The sequence below is a fragment of the Mixophyes fleayi genome, chromosome 12 (assembly GCF_038048845.1).
Source record: "Mixophyes fleayi isolate aMixFle1 chromosome 12, aMixFle1.hap1, whole genome shotgun sequence".
Lineage (NCBI taxonomy): Eukaryota > Metazoa > Chordata > Amphibia > Anura > Limnodynastidae > Mixophyes > Mixophyes fleayi.
Window position 1 is genome coordinate 29,664,857 of NC_134413.1, and position 20,441 is coordinate 29,685,297.

General features: G+C 38.0%; 1 protein-coding gene across 4 annotated transcripts in view; it reads right to left on the minus strand.

Moving 5' to 3' along the window:
* Positions 1-20,091, minus strand: part of NUMB (NUMB endocytic adaptor protein) — a 68,322-nt gene extending 48,231 nt beyond the window's left edge. For 2 of the 4 annotated variants that reach the window (XM_075192500.1, XM_075192497.1), the window contains exon 1: positions 19,958-20,090. The gene's annotated coding sequence lies outside the window, so the exon portion shown is untranslated. Of the gene's footprint in view, positions 1-19,957 lie in introns of all 4 variants that reach the window. The other 2 variants (XM_075192498.1, XM_075192501.1) reach the window with 2 other exon arrangements.
* Positions 20,092-20,441: the final 350 nt, after the last annotated feature.

The following is a 20,441-nucleotide window of genomic DNA, read 5'->3' on the forward strand; positions in this document are numbered from 1 at the left end:
ATCTCTAAGAGTGAAGCCAGATCACGTTAACAGCAGGAAACATAGTGTGGAGATTCAAAGCGACGTCATCGCTACCTGCCGGGTTCTTCATTCGTCGGCAGTGTTTCAGGTCTCTGTTTTAAGCAGTCAGTATTAGCAGTCTGTGGGGAGATACACCTTTGGTGTCTTCCTGTCGGGGTATCCCTTGTTGGGTTCCGATAATTATTAAAAGGTACCCAACCCACCTGTACAACTGTTTTCATTTGTACACTGATTTGATATGCCTGTCCATTTACACTTATAAATGGAGCTTAGGAAATCTGCTATTGGCAGAAAAGATGCAAACAGCTAAAATAAATACACACGTCAGTCATTCATGATAACAGATATATTTAAACTACAAAATAAAACAAACCAATCTCCTCTCCAAATCTGAGCGCTGGGGTATTTACATTTGTAATCACTTAAACGCTGCCATACTGCTCTTCGCTAAAAAGGGATCAGCACTTACACAGGTTGGCTTATTCAGCTCACATTTTAAAACAGATTCTGAGGACGTTTACAGTATTTTGTGCTGCAGTGATCACAAATAGTGCATGTTAAAAAAAAACACGTTGCATACATTCTCTGACCTAGAGAAAGGTATTAAAAGTTTGTATGATAAATGGGGCATATATATTGAAACTTTGGCTAGTCCTATACAACCCCAAATTATGCAAGTGTTTGAAGGAACCAAGTGGTTTCTCTTGGAGGCAACTACAGTGATATATGCTCATAGTAATGTTATAATAGTGGAGGTATAATTAAAGCAGATGTACTTTTTGGCCTCCTCTCCTCCCCTCACCCTGCCTTCCTCTCTTATGGCAATGAGATGGAAGAAAATTATACAATTGCATATGTTTCAATGTTAGCTGTTGGATCAATTGAAATATCAGAACTCTGTTCCTTGTTTTCCTATCCCCTTTCCCACTCTCTCTCTCATACTGCCTTTACTTTAACTTCTTTCCTTTTCCCTCACCCTCTCAGCCCCCCTTTTCTCTTATTCTAATTTTTTTTTTAAACTGTTTATTGTACTTAATGATGGATCATTATTAAAATACATTAAAATGCAAATCAACAATGAACTTTGCAGATACATTTTTAAGAATTATAAGGGGAATTCTTAAAAATGTATCTGCAAAGTTCATTGTTGATTTGCATTTTAATAATGATTCATCATTAAGTACAATAAACAGTTTAAAAAAAAAAAAGTTGCATATGGCTTCAGGGTATAAATCCTTTTGCTGCCCGATCTCTGCATACACAATGGAATTTTCTGGGGAATTTTGTATGATTGTTTCCTCCAAAGCATGAGCTGTTGAGGTCTGTAAAGAACTAGAGTTGGGAAACATTGAATACTGCTGTAGAGGCTGTAAAATACTACAAACAGCACTAATAAAGTATATAAAGGTCAGATACGTGGCAATATAGACAGTTTTCTATTTATAGGATAAAGTAGAGGGTCCTTATCTGTGCTCCTTAATGTGGATATCTAATGGTGCAGCCAAATAGCGAAAAGAGGGGGATAACCAAAGAAAAACCTTAAACTCCCAATCTAGATCGCAAAAGTAAACAGATTTCCGTAGCACAAATAGGTCTGTGTGTGAATTCACACACCAACCTCATATTTGCATGAAAGAAGATCTGTTAAGTTTTCTATTTATGAGGGCACAGAACTATAGTCAATTTTCTATTTACACTAAAATATTACACTAGAAAATCGATCAGGCCTGTGTGTCTATCAACGGCAACTTATGGAAAAGGTCATCACTACAGAGAACTGTAATATCAAATAGATGGCAGACTGCTCTAAGCCTGCCAGCTTTACATCACTGCTCTGTGTTCATTCATCTTATAAAGAGCATAGAATGATTCAGCTGCATTACTGAGGAACAATTTCATTGTTAAAGTATGTCCAAAATGTAGCTAACAACCTCCAATATTAAATGGTGACAGTGCCATCCCTGGGGGAAACAGTCCTCTTTGCCTGGAGGGAAGGGGGAAGCGACTGCCACCCCTATATTTAAAGAAAAGAAATATAAAAAAAAGTGATGTGCAGATGCGACAGGATAAACCGCCTATGCCAGCCTGTCTGTTGCTGCTGGGAACTGGCTGGGCTTACATTGCCACCGATCCCTTTCGTTATCCCAAATGTGCCCTCTTGCCGCAGTAGGAGGGGCTTACAAATGCTGCCACCACTGGACTCCTTACCGGCATCCAGTACCAGGTTAAGATATCACAAATAAGAGTAAATATTGCTAGCTTTGCAATATATGTAAATCCATGTTTATGTAAACAAATTGCATCCTGATTCTAAAAATAGCCTGTGTCCAAATCAGTGTAAAAAGCACTGTCTTGTACACTGAAATGTTCTTCTTGTTTCATCTGAACTGATCATTGGTACCTTTTAACCAGTGAAGATCAAATAAACATCACTTGCTTCTAAGACCAGCTTGAAAATATCTTCCATGCTGAAAATCCTGTGACCTACAGATTAGACCCAAAATTTAATTTGTTCCCGGCTGTTTCTGAGGTTTGGACCCAGCTTTTCCGGTACCACCGCTCTGCCTGCTTCCCAGCAGCTCTAGTCAGTGTAATAGGCCAGGGGGATCCATCCACAGCAACCCTGATCCAAAGTAAGAGGTCAGAAGTACCAGCCCAGGTACACCAGTAACTGGGTGCACTCGCAGCGCCAAGACAGTGCTTTTTACACCGACTTGGAAACGGGCTATTTTAAGAATCAGGATGCAATGTGTGGGTGTTAATACCCATACCAAAATATACACAATATCAAAAATAAGTGCATGTGCAATTATATAAATAAGCATCTTGTGCTATTTACTTTAAATAAATTTATACCAGAAGTTATTTATAAGTGATCCAGACACAGCAGAGGAGGCCACAGCAGAGGAGGCCACAGCAGAGGAGGCCACAGCAGAGGAGGCCACAGCAGAGGAGGCCACAGCAGAGAAGGCCACAGCAGAGAAGGCCACAGCAGAGCGCTATTTCTGCTTCAAGTAATATCAGAGTCCCAGGTAGAACATTTACCATGCTGGATCTTTCAAATGATATTGCACCAAAGGAATGACACTGTGGAAGTTGGGGGTTTAGAGATCCTGGCTCTACACCAGAGATGTTAAAGTTTACTTCAAAGTAGCTCTTGAACCAGATCATCAAATCAGCTTTACAGTTTGAAATTTTGAGATAAATTCATGAACTTCACATAGACTAAAAAAAAAAAAAAAAAACACTGGAAGTAAATTAAAGCACAGCAAAAAGGTTCAACCATGCTCAAGCTTAAGTGGTTACATGATACAGTATTTTTTTTTTATAGTTTTCCATGCAACTGAACTCCAAAACAGTAGTGTTAGTTCAAATAAAAGAAAAAAATAAATTAAAAAAAAAAAAGTAACAAAAAAATATTTAAGCTTAAAACAGGAAACATTTTATAGCTTACTTATAGGTTATTTTAACAGCAAACTAAGTTTGCTAGCGCATTAAGCAGCATCAGTCGATTCCAAATCTGACCGGCCCACAAATCACAATCATTATCACAAACAAGTTCAAGGCCCCCGATACAGCCACAATAGATAGTATCTCTACCCTAAGTGTTTGGTCAACCAAAGCAGCAGCAAAATTTCAGCAAGAATCCTCTTGCTGCATAGGTAGAAGAATCAAAGGAAAGAAATCCCCACCATTCTGATGAACAAGTTCTATTTTAAAAGAAGTTACATTTTCCTTTAATATTTAAAAAATATTAATACAATATATTAAAATATTATGCCGGGTGGGGGTTCTTTTTTGCATCATTTGAATGATATTGCCTCTTCCAAATAAGCAAATCATGACCCGGAAATAAAGAATTAGAAATGTTTTAGCCATCACAAAACTAGGCCACTTAAAATTCAAAAAAAGGCATTCCCTGGCTTGACAGAGCATTTGAAAAAATTCTTTAAATAGAAACAGTGTAATGTGCCCAGAAATTAGTCATTGAACTAATCACTATGCCGTGAATAGTACATATCAACTTCCCAGGCTAAAGTGCAGCTGATAAGCCTGGCTTCAGAGTACAGTCATAAATAAATTAAACAGTGACATAATGTCCATCATGGAGTATCTACGCACACAGTTGCCAATGCTTGAAAACTATTTTCAAGCACACAGTCTCTGGTCGGTCTACTGAATGTTGCTCACATATGGGTAGATTAGGTTGTTCGGAATGACCATCCAAAATAAGAATATGGCCAATTTGAAAATACACATGCTGGGCTAAATAGCTTCTATTACAACAATGAAGTGCCCTGATATAGACACTCTCTGGGCTACAAACATGCATAATGTCCACTGATCTCGACTGCATTTTAAACAGGTTAGCCATTTGCTTCAGCCTACCAGGTAGAGCAGGGTTTCAAAACTCCAATCCTCACGCACATGATATACAATACTACAATATATATCCATTTTGGCCATACGGGTAAGGAGCTAATCTGGCAGTTTGGAGATATGAGCAGATCTAACTGGGATCGGTTAATGCAACTGCAGATGACCACACAAGAGCCAGGTGGTCATCCTCTCACCGGGGTTTCAAGCATGCCAGTATGCGATTGGATTTGCTAAAATACAGCATGTGTTTGGCACGCATAGGACCAACACCATCACTAACCAAATCCCTCTTACACAGAGCTTTCATCTAATCCCACCACATCATTTAGAGGGCAGACCATGGCAGGACTGTTATACACAGTTCACCTACTGTTTATAGCAATAATGATCCTCAGATCACTTCATATTGGTCCTCACGATCAAACCCCCTTCCGCAGCATCATTGCCCTAGTCCCGCCCAGGGCTGTGAGACAAGCCACACAACCTTGAGGAAAAATGGCTGAATGGAGTAGTGCCCCGGGCTACGGTGACTGGCACCCCGAATAAGGCAAACTTTTCATCCTACTTGGCTGTGCTGCCTTAAACTTGTAGCAGGCAGCCTGTGCTACTGGCACATCTCCCTAAAGTAAACATGCCACTTATAAATCACTCTTTGCTAAAATAGCACCTGGTAGAGTTACATTCAGGGAATTCTCAGCCTTCAACTGCAAATAAAGTATTGGAAGAACTGGAATGACAAATATGGCTCCTCACACCCTATTTATCACATTACATCAAAGTACATCCATGCAAAACATTTCATACATCCATACTAAATATTTCATTTAAAGAGTGTAGATAAAGAGCGCACATCTTATTAAAACGTAGCGCAGAGTTAAACCTATTACCGTTATTACGGAGAGTTTAGCCCGGCTTTCTGCTCGCGGCTCAGGGAGCTGCAAGCAAAAAGCCAGCGTTGAAACTACCGTAATAACAATATTTAAGTGCACTATTACCGTAATAACGGTAATAGTGCGCAGGCCGCGTTACTTTTTACAGTAACGCGGTCAACTGAATTCCCCCAAATGTTATGGAAATTTTGTTGAATAAAATCAAGGACAAAGTTTCTTCAGAATATAATCAGTTTATTATGTGCACGCCGTACAGACCACTCAATTAAACCTGAACGATGGCGTTACAAATTAACACGGCAAGCCTCTTATAGCTTAAAACCACTAAAACCACTACATAATACGTAGTTAAATGCATCATTTAAGACTTTTCTCCAATATCACTCCATTTGACAGGATTGCTCAACCTTTCCTAGATACAGGCATAAATCCAAGTAGACCTTGCCACATCTTATCTGCTATAGACAAGTTTACCACAACTTCCCTTTGGAAGGCACAGTTCTTTAGATAAGTTGTACTATAAAATTTCATAGACATATTTCTTCAAATACCCCGAGTAACAATTGAATAACCGAAGTACAACTTAATATCAGAGTGTGGGGAAGAAATGTTTTTTTGTTTTTTTTTACATTAAAGCAAATCAGATTTTTTTAAAGTAATAAACCAAGTTAAAACAATAATACAAAATCCTGTATCTCTAATATATAATTAATTTAAATGAGTTGACAGTGTCACCAATCATGGCATGACAGAGACAACTACACACAAATCCCAACACAAACTGCAAAAGGAAAGAAACAGCAATGATGTTAAAAGTTACAATAGTTGGCAAATGCCTTGCCTGATTTGTAAATCTGAATGCGCCTACACATTAGGTTTATTGAACGCCTTAAAAAGAAACACAAGTTTTACAGCTTTGTCAGTACCCAAGTGGTTTCTCAGTTTTGACTGCACCAACCTAAATGTGGAAAATATTCTTTCTACTGAAGCTGATGATGCTTCAGCTGTTAGCAATTGCTCTACTGCTACCATGATATTTTCATTACCAGCTACGGTTTATGAAGCAATGTGCATTTTCCTCCAATTTATTGCTGTCACTGTTGACCCAACATTGTGGTCAACAGGGGTTGCTTATGCTTAAGCTGGGTACACACTACACAGTTTTCAACCAATAATCGGCTAAATCAGCCGACATACGATCGCTCGTTCAAAAGTCAGGTCAGTGTGTACAGTGACACGATGGTCGAAAGTCTGCCCAAATGGACGATTGTCGCCTCATTTGGTTGGTCGTACCGTTTAATATTTTTGTTCCAATCTCGTTTCCGCTGTGTAGTGTGTATAAACTGCCGACCGATCCACAACAGGGAGTATGAAATTACAGTCATTGCTCACGACAACATGGCTGTAAAAAGTCGCTAACGTGAGGTCCGCTCTTCCCTTTATCGTCCTAAACAAGGCTAGTGTGTATGCAGTCCATGGACCGAGCGATCGGACCATCGGTCGCATGTAAAATCGCTCGGCATAAAAAGTTGGTCGAAATTTCTGTAGTGTGTACCCAGCTTTAGAAATTGACTAGTGTTGGTAGAAGGGTATTTGCCAAAGAAAAATATCCACATTCAAACTTAAGAGCTTCTAACTTTTCTTCAGCAGTCATAATTACCACTAAAAGCTTGTTAAAACCGTTTTTAAAGGTGATTTAATATCACTGGAATTTCTTTAAAAAAATCCTGCAATTTAAAATCAAGTTGATTTAAAATCAGAACACCCTGCGTAATTTGTGTGTATATGTATATATATATATATATATATATATATATATATATATATATATATATATATACATATACACACACACTGTAAGCTCTGTTATCTTAATACTACATTATAACCAATTTATTAAACTTCCATTTTGCATGCATTGATTATCCAGATAACTAAACATTATACAATTCCATGTACTATGCATTAAAACAATAATATACAAGTAATACATCAGACAAGGCTAATAAATTGGTCACACACACACACACACACACACACACACACACACACAGTGGATATACGAAGTTATTGAAATTGCAGGTGTTTGTGATGTAAAGCTCATGGTAACAATCCAAGTCAACCAAGAAATGGCTTCAGAAAAGGAAAATCAAATTCTTGTAATGGCCCAAATAGAACCCAAATCTCAGCCCAAATGAAAACCTTTGGAATGGCCTAAAGTGGGCTGTGCACAGCTCCTCTCAATTGCCAATTTGATGGACCTTGAGCTTTTTTCCAGGGAAGAGTGGGATATAAATTGTCAAAGCTGACAGAGACCTAATCAAAGAGATTCACTGCTATAATAAAAGCAAACAGAGTATTAGCTTAGGAGTGCGCACACTTATGCAAACAAGGTATTGTGGGTTGTTGTTGTTTTTTATTATTATCTACACTTTTTTTCCTAAAAAAAAATAAAAAAAAAATAACTTGAATTTTGTTGGTTTAAAGGTCACACTAAAAGGTGGAAAAAGATCAGACATGGTTTATTTTGCTTTCAGTATTTACATAACAAACACCTGCAATTTTAAGCAAGGATGTGTGGACTTATTATTTCCACATTCTGTGTATTATATACTTTTATAATGTCATTTATTATTAAATCGAAACAGATTGGAACTTAACGTCACTAAGGCTGACAAGCTTTACAAGCTGAAAAACAAAACAAACACACACATACACACGCACCAACTGTTTGTGCATGTTTGTCAGATTCTCCAGACTTCCCTGTCGATACATATTAATCACTTCACCATTAGAACCCTGCTCACATTCATTATGTATTAGAAAATTATTTATAGGCTTTCCATAGTCTTGTGCACGAGACCTCTTAATCCTCCCTCTACCCCAACCCACCCACACAGGGGAAGCTCTGTGCTAAGGTATTGCACAAGCGGATCAGGAAACGCCTGAGTTTTAATGCATACCAAGTAAATTAATCAGAAATATCCCTCAGGAACTAATTACACACAGAGATATATAGAAGGAATCAGAACTCTAAATACATAATCATCAAAAATGCAAAATAAACAAACCCAAGTACAATTAAAAAGCTAGTTCAAAAAGAAAAAAGATGAACAGCATCTTATCTCAAAGTATTTTTCAACAACTAGCTGAGAAAGGCAGATGTCAAGCGATAGAAGTAAAATAAACGGATGGTTTAGGTTGCCGGAACACGCAGTCATGGACAAAATCAGTATTAATATAGCAAACTACCATCCACATTAAGAGATATTATCACGGCTGCCCATGGGTAACCAGGGATAAGACTGATGGCTTCAATATAAATCACTTATCACTTCAACATTCTGTATATGTACAGATGCGAACATTAAATCTGAAATTAAATATTTTTATTTTTTAAATTTAGACCCCTTTAAGGTTTCTAAAGCTCAAGTAGAACATTGATTTTTTTTTGCCTAAAAAAGGTTTAACTTAAGCTACTATTACAAAACCTCAGGATACTCTTCAGGAAATATTGCAAAAGCTTATGACAATATAATCAGTGAAAATAGATTCGCTAGACTGCAGATACTGTAGACTGCTTGTATCCCTTGCCTCGCAATGGTAAATTCTCTATTTCTTAAGCCAGCCACATATAGACTGAGTGAAAGGATCAGAGGCCAAAATCAAAATAGCTCCGGTCATTTAGCTCAAAGGCTATATAGCAGGATCTCTATTAGTGCAGCTGGGGCATTGGATCTGACTTAGGCTAGGTACAGACTGGAGTTTTTTCACCAGATTATCAGGTCAATCACCCGATTAACACGATATGTGACCGAGCGGTAGTTTGTGTGTGTACTTACACGATGAACGACAGTCGTTCCAAATTGCCAACTGTCATTTCATTTGGTTGGCAATACCGTTTAATAATCTTGTTCCAATCACCTTTCGTCATGCAGTGTGTATGCATTCATGATCTCCATAGAGTTTACAGAGTTGGGCTCTTTTCAGCTGATGCTGGCAATGAATATGTCCTGGTGACTAAATGTAGAGAGTGATGTAGATGGAATAATTTGCTCGTTCCGAGACTGAACATTTCGTTAGAGAGTCAAAATGTGTAGCAAAATAAAAAAAAAAAAAGGTTTTATTGTAGTACCGTGTCAGCCAGAAAAATCTATGTGATGTTGAATACTTTTGTGTCAAAAAAAGACAAAAGTATTATAGGAGTGATACCTTTATTGGCTAACCAAAAGAAATGTTATAGAGCCAAAGAAGTTAACGAAATTTGTTTTGACATTTGGATAACTATAACAAGGCAGTTAATCAGTGCGACAGGAATGAATGAATTAATGAAGGCATATCATGTTGTCATTCTCTAAACTATAGGACCAGGTGAAGTGCACAGATCTAAAGGTAAATGGTGTGTAGTGTGTATGCATGAATCACCCTACCGGTCGGACTTTCAGTCGTAGGTACAATCGTTGTAAATAACAGATTGGTTGGAAAATTGTCCAGTGCGTACCTAAGCTTAGACACAAGAAAATGGCAGTCATCTTTCATAGAATTTACCAACATGTCCAATAACAATTCAATCAGATTACCTGCCACACACACTGCGAAATCTGCAGATATCTCGGTGTATGTGACCAGCTTTTTATACACCAAAATGTGCTCAATCGCTCCTAGAACGTCCCGTTTCAGCGGGGTTTACTTACCTCTTGGGGACACTTCAAATAGGGTTCAATGTACTCCATGCAGAATACGCCAACTGCGCACACACACCAGCCTAGAGTGAATGCTGGATGGCTTGTAGACAAAAGCCATCCAGCATTCACTATGGACACATGTGTATGTCAGCGTGTACATCATAAGGTACAATAAACCCAATTTAAAGTGAGACGAATGCATTAAAAGCGCCGATACGTACGAGTGTTACTTCTATGGAATGGATTGTTATATGAAGTGTCGACCACGTTTGTGACCCATTTAGAAATATTTGTATTCCTCCATTAAATACAAAAAAACAAAGCATGTGATTCGACCTTCATCTAAATTCAATCAACAGAGTATTTAATTAAACAAATAACACAATATTTTGAAGGTTTTCATGTCTTTATCACAAAGATCAGCTCACTTATTGTGAACAAATATTTGTCAGGAGAATAATCAATCAGCTAATTTTCAGTGATGCTCATGAGATCTGTGCAAAATCATCTCCCAACCACACCCACTGGCTCACATGTTATCTGGCAACGTGACCCCACGCTCAATAGTCAGATATGTACAACTAGGCCACCGTTTGTGGCCCTGAGCAGAAAACTATTCAAACTGGGTATTTGAACACTGACATTTTGGGAAATGACACTAATACAACCATTTTCACATTCTGAAAATAGAATATTGGAAATTGAATATGAACCGTTAAAGCTAATTTACCAGCCTTTACCTCTTGAAAGAGATGCTTCAAACAGATTTAATGTTAGTCAGTCAGATGGTCTGACAAGATGTGTAAATGTGCACATAAGCTGAACACAAGCAAGTTTGTGTTTATTCAGATTGTACATAACATAGTTTGCCCTGATTTGAATGTTACCAGGTAGGCAAGTTATGTTTAGCCAACAAAAGTGCCAACATTAAAAACACTCATTAGGAAGCAAGAATAGCATGAAACATTGCTTGTAGACTTTGCAACTTTCAGCATCTTTCTTGGACATTTGTTAAAGGGAGAATGTTATAAAATGTAAACTGTACCAGCAGCCTATAAAGCAAAATGATGAATACTCACTCAGGAATGATAAGGCTTTTTAAACCACCTATGCCATCATTTAACAGTGATCAATCTCTATGGAAAACAGAATACACATACAGTGACTGAAATTGGAAGATGAACTATAAATGCAAAAAAGGTCATGAAAGGTATGCAATCTTTTACCTCTATCGGTTTTCTAAAATTCCATTTTACACATATATCTTTGGACCCTCTTGTAATCAATACTAGACACAATTCACAATGCAGTGAACACAGCACAGTCCAATGCAAAAACAACAACGTGTGTGTGTGTGTGTGTGTGTGTGTGTGTGTGTGTGTGTGTGTGTGTGTGTGTGTGTGTGTGTATATATATATATATATATTTTTTTTTTTTTTTAAATGTATGTTTATATTTAACAGCAAATATACAAGTTAAGAAGTTTCTGTCGAGAGGGCTAAACAATATGCTCCAAAAGGAAAATAAAAAATAGCCAAGCTATACAAGGCCAAGAGACTAAAAGGGACATTTATGGCAACTTCCATGGGTAAATTAAAGCAAATGTGGGGTGCCAGCAACCTATCTTCATCTCTTAAACACTGCAGGAAAAGATCTGATTAAGTGCTCTGGCTAACGCCACAATTTTTAGACACAGTCGGCCGTGAAGCAATTTGCATAAATGTCACCGATTTGTGTCCCTATATATACACACCAGTCAGTGAGCATCCATGTGGAACAATACAACGGCTTTGGATCTATCCTGTTCTACAGGAAGAAGACAGTGCTAGAGAATGTTGGTTACAGACAACACCCTGATAATGCCAGTTGAATCCAAACTAAACAATGTGCAGATAACAACTTCTATTTACACTAGGTACAAAAGTGTTTCAGTGCATCTATTTGTGCAGCAAGAAGCCACATATATGATACTGAAGAAAATTTACAAACAATGCCCCTGGTCATGGTGATGTCATTATTGGTATAGTGGCAGCAGTGTATACACTGCAAGCAGTGTTATCAGAGAGCTGCAGCCATCTGATGGGAAGGATGATTAAGGTGAAATGTTAAAAACATGTGTGAGATAGCTAATGAGGACATTTCCCTGTAAAGAACAAATACAGCTATCCTTTCCTGGTACTAGGAAGAGGTTTCAGGCAAGGAAGGTTACAAACCTTACAGTATGTACACATTCAGATAAATCTATAGTGACCTATGCATCATAGGAGACCCTCAAACCAGCTCACAGGTTCATGAGAAGTCGTAGTGATCAGACGCAGTGCAGGTGGTTTTGGGGAAGTACATAGCCAGCTGCATACAGTGTTTTAATGGAAATGCTAAAAAAACATTTCTGTAAATAAAGCAATGAAAAAGACTTGCGTCAACAGGTTCCCAGAGAACAAAGTTTCCCAGCTACTGAAATGTATGCTCTGATTATGCAACTGGCTTATTTTATAGTTTATATTAAGTAAAGCACATCTATTTGGGTAAAGAAACAAACATTTCACATTATTGGGAGTTAAGTCTCATCTGCCACTCACACAGCAAATGTTACTATTAGATAGGTTTTACACTTTTGGAACTATAAACTTGTTTACACAACCTTTCTTCCCCATGACACTCTAGTAACTCCGTCACTAAAGCCGAGTACACACTACACTGTTTTCGTCCAATAATCGGCTCAAACAGCCGACATACGACCGCTCGTTCAAAAGTTGGGTCAGTGTGTGTAGTGACACGATGGTCGAAAGTCTGCCCAAATGGACGATTATCGCCTCATTTGGTTGGTCGTACCGTTTAATATTTTTGTTCCAATCTCGTTTCCGCTGTGTAGTGTGTATAAACTTCCGACCGATCCACAACAGTGAGTATGAAATTACAGTCATTGCTCATGACAACATGACTGTAAAAAGTCGCTAACGGGACGTCCGCTCTTCCCTTTATCGTCCTAAACAAGGCTAGTGTGTATGCAGTCCATGGACCGAGCGATCGGACCATCGGTCGCATGTAAAATCGCTCGGCATTAAAAAGTTGGTCGAAATTTCTGTAGTGTGTACCCAGCTTAAGGCTGGGTACCCAGTAGTGTTTCCAGATGATTATCGGGCTAATCAAACAATAACGACCACTTGGCCGATATCGCATTAGTGTGTACGCTGCAACAATAAACGATTATCGTTCCAAAGAGCATCATATCTTATCATTTGATTTTTAAACTAGACTGAAAATGTTGTTCAACGATATCGCCCCAATTCTGCAGTGTGTACACACTCACGACCAGCAGTGTCCATAGATCTATACGGAGTGTGCAGAGTCAGGATCTTTTCAGTCAATGGTTCAACAGATCTGAAGGTAAATCGTGTAAAACGTGTATAGTGTTAGTAAAATCGCTAAACATGTCATATTGGGAGAAATTTCCTGTAGTGTGTACCCAGTCTATTTGGCTGTGCCCAGATCTGCCCAGATCTAATGTGTGAAGTCAGGAGGAGGAGAGATCTAGAAGCTGACTCCTGAAGTGTTGTGGCCATTTCAAGCAGTGTCGTATCTCAGCACTAGGCTGCTACTTTACATTCTGACAACCATAAAAACTAAACACCTGGGGAAAAGGTAATCTAAATTCTAAATTTACTGACTACTGGTGCATAAGTACAGTCCTTACTTTTTACCCACAGAGACATAAAATTCTAGTGTCTGTCATGTTTTCTTACCTTCTCTGACCATGCCTGTCTGTCTCAATAACTCCATAGTCTTGCTTTAAATGGATTTAATAATTAAATAGACTTATCTCATTACAGAGAACCAACACGCTCATTCTTCAAAGGAAGATGGAAGGGAAGAGGAGGGGGGTGGGGGGGAGGAACCCCACAAATATTCCCCAAAACAAGTTCAAGAACAAATTATGTATATCAGCTAAGAAAGAGTATTTAATATTCCTCTAATTACTACCCACTGGGTAAGTTCTCTTAAGCAGCTTATCATTATTTTAGAAGCTAGTTTTTACTCGATTGCAAAAAATAAATAAAATCATAGCTATTAGTTGAGCAGTCACTTTTAATCTACCTTAATAGTGGGTCGACCAAAGCAGCCCGTTTTAGTTCGAGAAGGTGACCCGACACATCTATTTTTAAAATAACACATCTATATAATCGCATTGTATGACAAATCACACTCACATTTCATGATAGAATAAGAACTTGAAAAAGGCACCTCATCTTTCTTTATAATGATTCTACAACCTACACACGGTGGAACATTCATTTTGTGGGCTGTGCCAATATGAAGCCTAGTGATTTGCTAGGAATGAATGACATTCTCAGGAATGTTAGTGGAACCAAAAAATTGGATTCCTCCATTACATGTTGGTGATGGGTCCAATTTCATGGTGTCTAGTACAGGGTAATAGATATATGCTAAACAAACACAGACCCTCCATCATTAGCCTCTATTATGTATTAATGTATAGATGATTGAACACATCAATAATTGGCCTGGAAAATTTACGTTGCTTTGGACACTGGCTGGCTGTCTTCAGAGCTTTTCCTTCCCTTAGTTTGTGGAAATAGGGCAAAAAAATGCATGTAGAGTTCATTAAGTCAGTAACAGGAATGGAGTAATAAATTCATCTTATGCCTCATACCCACTGGTGTTAATTATGTGTGGTTTACTAGCATCCTTAATGCAATAGAACACATTGTTTCTAGTGTCAACATAACCACTACCATATAACACATCTTGTTCTAGCTACATCCATTTACTGCAGGTAAACAAAGTAGAAGCCTACAGTGAGCTCCAAACACTAGTAAAACTGCTAGTAACCAACCCATGTCAAGTGTGTTCACTCACATTACAGGCTGATGAAATGCCAGTTGGTTCCAGGCCTCAAAATGACCATTAGACAACTAGAACATAAAAAAAAAATAATGTATATATATTTTGGAAAATTTGCTTATGAACAGAGAAAATGAAAAACGCTTTTCCTAACTTTCTCTTTATCATTGCCAGTAGATTCTTAAAAATATCTACCACACAAACTACCGTCCAATACATAACCTGTACATATTATTAATCCTTATAAAAGACTACTAATTTCAGCCAAGAACACCTCTAATCGAAAACCAACTGCAAGAAAAAGTGTCATGCACTAGAACTACAATCACAACTCCCTATAGACAGTTGCATAGGATATACCTTTAAATATAGTTTATTACAGATTAATAAGTTTAAAAGGTCAGCTTTTATATATATATTGAATGCACAGCTTTGAAAAAGGTAGAGAAAAGACAGCACAGAGGTGTTCCCTGGTGATCCTCCCAACAACACAGTGTAACTTGGGCCTTTCTATGCATAGGAATTTTTATAGAATCAAATATCCAGTGGGATCAATTACTAACACTTCTATGCTAATTGCTACTTTACAGAACCTACTGGCGCGTGTATCATCACATCTCGTATTGCTGGTGAAATGAAAGCGTTGGTATGATGCAGAGGTGGTGGGCCAGACAGTGTATGGCCAGCTCTGCGCATGTGGCCATTGCAGACAAATAAGAGTCCCTTTGGCCAATGGGACCCCACTATACGGGAATGGCTGGTGGGTGCATCTGCATTAAAAGGACATGTTCAAATCATATGCAAGCTGTATTTAAACAGAGATATTCCATTTATTGCATGTTAAAGCTGTACAGTTTCTTCTGTAGTCGCCTCTTTATACACCAGAATGTTAGCTGGGCAGGTATGAAATATTTACAATTCTTTACCGTGCCACTGATAAATTCTCAGACATCAAAGTATAGTGAATATAGGGAACTTTACACACAGTGAGCTAAATGATCAGAATAGTAATGCCCACAACATTAGCAAATTTAAAGAATGCTTAAGGTATTGCACCAAGAAGGGTCACAGGGATGGCCAAAGGACAACAGCACATTTTCTCAAGAGTGGAATGTGTTAATAATTGTACATTTTAATTCAGCTTCAACCCAGGTTGTATGATTAATGTTACTTTCCAAAACTGCTGGTTAAGAGTGTATTTATCATCCAAACACTTAATATTGAATAAGGCTACCACCACAGACACATAAGAAGGGTCAAAATAAAAAGCTTGTATAAAGGCACTCAGTACATTAAGAGACCATTAAAAATTAGTCATAACCAACACCAAAATTACATAAAACACAATTAAAATGAATTGCAAACAAATCTCCCATACAATGATAAATTGCAAGGTATTACTGCAGATAAGAAAGGGAAAATTGACCATGTAAAAGATAAACCAGTGGAAAAGAAGGAAAACTAGTAACAAAACATGTTAAACCTTATATCATCATCATTTATTTATATAGCTCCACTAATTCCACAGCATTGTACAGTGAACTCACTCACCCATTGGGGCTTACAGTCCAAATAGACATTTTACAGAACACAGGTTACCAATGCACCTGAAAAAAAAATGCAGCTGACATCTACCTTTTGGGAGCTATTGCTAGTAAAACAAAAAAAAAAAATCTTATTTCCCCTAGCTCCAGAAAAGTTCCAGGAAACACTTGAGTAAGTAATACTTAGATTTAACACATAAGCCATTTAAAATAAAATATAAAGAAAGTTTAAAACACAAGAGTAAGCAACCTATCAACTCACTAGGAAATAGTGACATCACTGAAGCATGAAGCACAATACAAACTTATGAATGCAAACATAAATGTTGTATTATCAATACCCTGTATAATCACCTCTGGAAATGTAACAATATATTTTTTCCCACTTAAATAGCGTCTCACAAAACTGTAAATATAGGTCAAAGAGGAAAAGAAAACATCCAATGAATCAACTCACTACCTATTTGGTGCACTAACACTATGTCCAGAACAGGTTGAAGTCCAAAGGCCATAAAAGATAATCCCACATAGCATCAGTTAGTTAGCTTGTTCTGAAGTAAAAGAAAGGCCAATAACTGAACCAACCAATTCTGGCCCATGAACCAAAAGATTAGAGCAAGACTTTAGACCTTAGAAATATAAAGAGCAGAACTCAATTAACACCTGCAAGGTGAATGCAGACACTTGCAGTGACCAATGTTACAGACTGGGAAAGCAGTGCATGTATGAATTTACCAGTCACAATAATGAGTGTGCCTATAACACATTTTTATGTGATAGGTCATGGAGCAAATACGGTAGGCTATTGTACAAGACCTTATTGTGGCATTGCAAAAGCTGCTTGGCAGTATGATTATCTGCATGGGTTAGGTAGTTTCTTATTGCCCCAATAAATCATGCTTTGTGCTACAATAATGGTAAACCAGATAAACTTCACACTCTACTCAAGGGCATCTTATTTCAAACCTCTTTTCACCTTAATGTTCACCAAGTACCACTAAAGCTACAAGCCTTCATCTATTTAAAATAAATGTCAGTCAAGTAAACCCGCACAAAAGAAAAAGTTTAATATATATATTTTCTAGCTTTCATAAAGGACCAGTAAAGTCATTGATTGGAATACCTTGTGAAACTAAAATTACTCCTGTGGAAACATGTACCAAAGCCAAGCATGCCCTAGAGTGACTTGTTGCTTATTTTTTTTACATTATAACTCTTCAGAGCATTCTACAGGCAGTTTCATTATCTACCATCTCAACAAAACCTTGTCTAATAAACACACTCTTAAAATCTTAGTGTTGCAATTTCTTTTACAGTCTTTACTTTAAACTCGCTGTTGCCAAAGTGGAAACACAACGTGCAAATGGTTAAGTATTTACACTGGGGATTCGGGCTAGCATGGGAATAGGCATAAGATTAATCTTTATTAAAAAAAATATTTTTTGAAAGTGATTTTTTTTTTATATTCGCATTTTAATAAAAGGATGTCATCACTGAAAATAAAACTAATTGCTTAAATCTAATGGGAATTCTATATTAAAATAATAACTGCCTGTGTCCCTATGTTCATATATGTACTTACTTGTTCCTCAAATGCTAACCAAGAGGTTTTTGACACATGTCATTGGGACATACATTTTGTCTGTAATATCTACCCGAATGTCTCTATCCTTGTAAACATTTTGTGTGATAGTTTGCTCAATGTAACCAAAGTGCTTATTTTTGTTGACTACCTCATAAATACAAATGTGAAAAAATAAATAAATAATAACTGCAATAAAGTTAATATTTGTCCAAGAACTAGGTTTGCATTTTTGTAACCTCAGAAATATATTTTGTGGGAACTTCTGTGAACCCCAGTAGTAGTGTTTTGATTTTATATAGGCCACTAAATGCAGTTCTAAAGAGAGAAAGGTAGCAAGCAATGGTTATCAAAGCACTATGTGTACCAATTGCAGCATTAAATTACAATTCACAAAACTGACATTCGCATCCAACAGCGGCATTCAACATTTTGTCTATCCCCTGTGACATCTCAAAACTTCTGCAGCCTGGGTACGTATAGAAGCAAACACCTGCAGAAATGATAACACAAAATGGAGTTTGAAGTGGGAAAAGGAAGGCCAGATCTAAACTTGCATAGCACTTTCTGTAACCCATAGCAACCAAGCTAAACAATATTATTTCATAGGATGCCAGACATCTTTACTCTTACTTTATACCTTATGATTAAGTGCATTAAATTAATGAATTGCTACAACAACAAAACACATTACCATGCTTTTACTAAACTCATTAGAGATTTTTATATTTTGAGATCTGATAGACTCTGGAGTGGACACTCATAAAAACAAAATTGATGCATAGGTTGACAATCTTTTGAGCAAGGAAGATATACAACTTTCTTAGTTTCCAAGCAGCCAGTAATACTCACAGGAGACTACATACCCATAAATACATGAAACGGAGATATTGTGGCTTCTGCAGAAGCTCATGAGAAGCAGTGCTACCAATTAGGTGGCACACAGCATAATAGATACTAATCACACTGGTGGGTCAATTGTATGGTGAAACTGCCCAGCAATGCAAGTGTGTCCATGTGTCAAATAAGTCCAGCAAGACAAAAATACACAATGGTGGGGAAAAGCAAAAAAAAAAAAGACTCTTGCCAGTCCTAAATTTGTATGTACGAATTAAAATTTGTGTGGTAAAATTTGACACTATTTTGCCACTGAGAGCATGCAAACAATCCCCCACTGCTTCATGTCTGAAGATTCTTAGTACCACCCCTGATGACACCACCAAACATTGCATGAAAATCAGACATCTATTTTATTTTTGACTTACTTCCCTTTACCTACTACTCAAATATTATATAATTTATGTCTTTAAAGGTACCAGAAACTTGCAGCCCAGCTTTGCAGGGTGTGGGATATGATCAGGTGGGGGTTCCTCAGTAAGTTCTGACACTTTTTAAGGGTTCCTTGTGATAAAATAGATTGAGAACCTGCTGTAATCCAAAAGATCATACTACTAATAATTATGGGCAACACAGTAGTTAGCATTGCTGTTCAAAGCGCTGAGGTCATAAGTTCGATTCCTACCAGGGCCCTATCTATATGGAGTTTGCATGTTTTTTTCAAAGGTGCTCTAGTTTCCTCCCATAGTCCAAAAACATAGTAGTAAATCAATTGGGTATAAATTTAGATCATAAGCTCCAATGGCTGCAAGGACTGATAATAATAATAAATAATAATTAATGCAACTTGATAACAGTATTATTATATGATTATGTGCTATAGCAAATACTGTGGGACTTCTTGCTGACAGTGCACACACAATTTCTAAGTGTCTGATTGGTTTACCCACAGCCCCGGAGACAGGGCACGGCCAACGCTCCTCTCAGTGATATAGTGAGTGACGGCTCAGGTCACATCACGTGACAATGTAGTGGGAAACTATCCTACATAGGTGCGTTGCTCCCCCCAGAGAGAGAATACTCCAGTCCCCTCTTCTGGGGTGTAGGAAGCGGTCACTGAGTAACTGCAGAATGTTGTCTACGGCCTGAACTTACCTGACGGGGCGGTGGCTGCTCCGTCCTCCCAATCCCAAGCTACAGCTCCAGTTACCAGGTCTCTCACCTGCCCGGTCACAACCTAACCCGACACCTATCGATTCTTACAGTCACCGAGGCACCACCCAATCAGAGCACCGCCTTCGACACAGAAAACGACTGTAATTGGCTTACTGCCCTGTCCGTTCCCCCTTCAATCCCACCCACTTCACGCCTCTTCTCTGTCTCCCACCTCCCCGCATAACCATTCCCATAGGTTCTTACACCCGCCCTTCCTGCTGCATGATTGGTCACTTTCACCCTATTGAATGATGGTTGGCTCCCAACAGAGTTCTTGAAAAGTAGCTGATTGGGTAGTGGAAAAGACCATCTAAACTTCGGTGAGGGAGGGCATTTCCGCTATACTGAGTTTGGTTGCACAGTGTTTATGGAACACCCGTATGAGGGCGGAGAATTGCCGCACTGATTTTTTTGGACCGGCTCA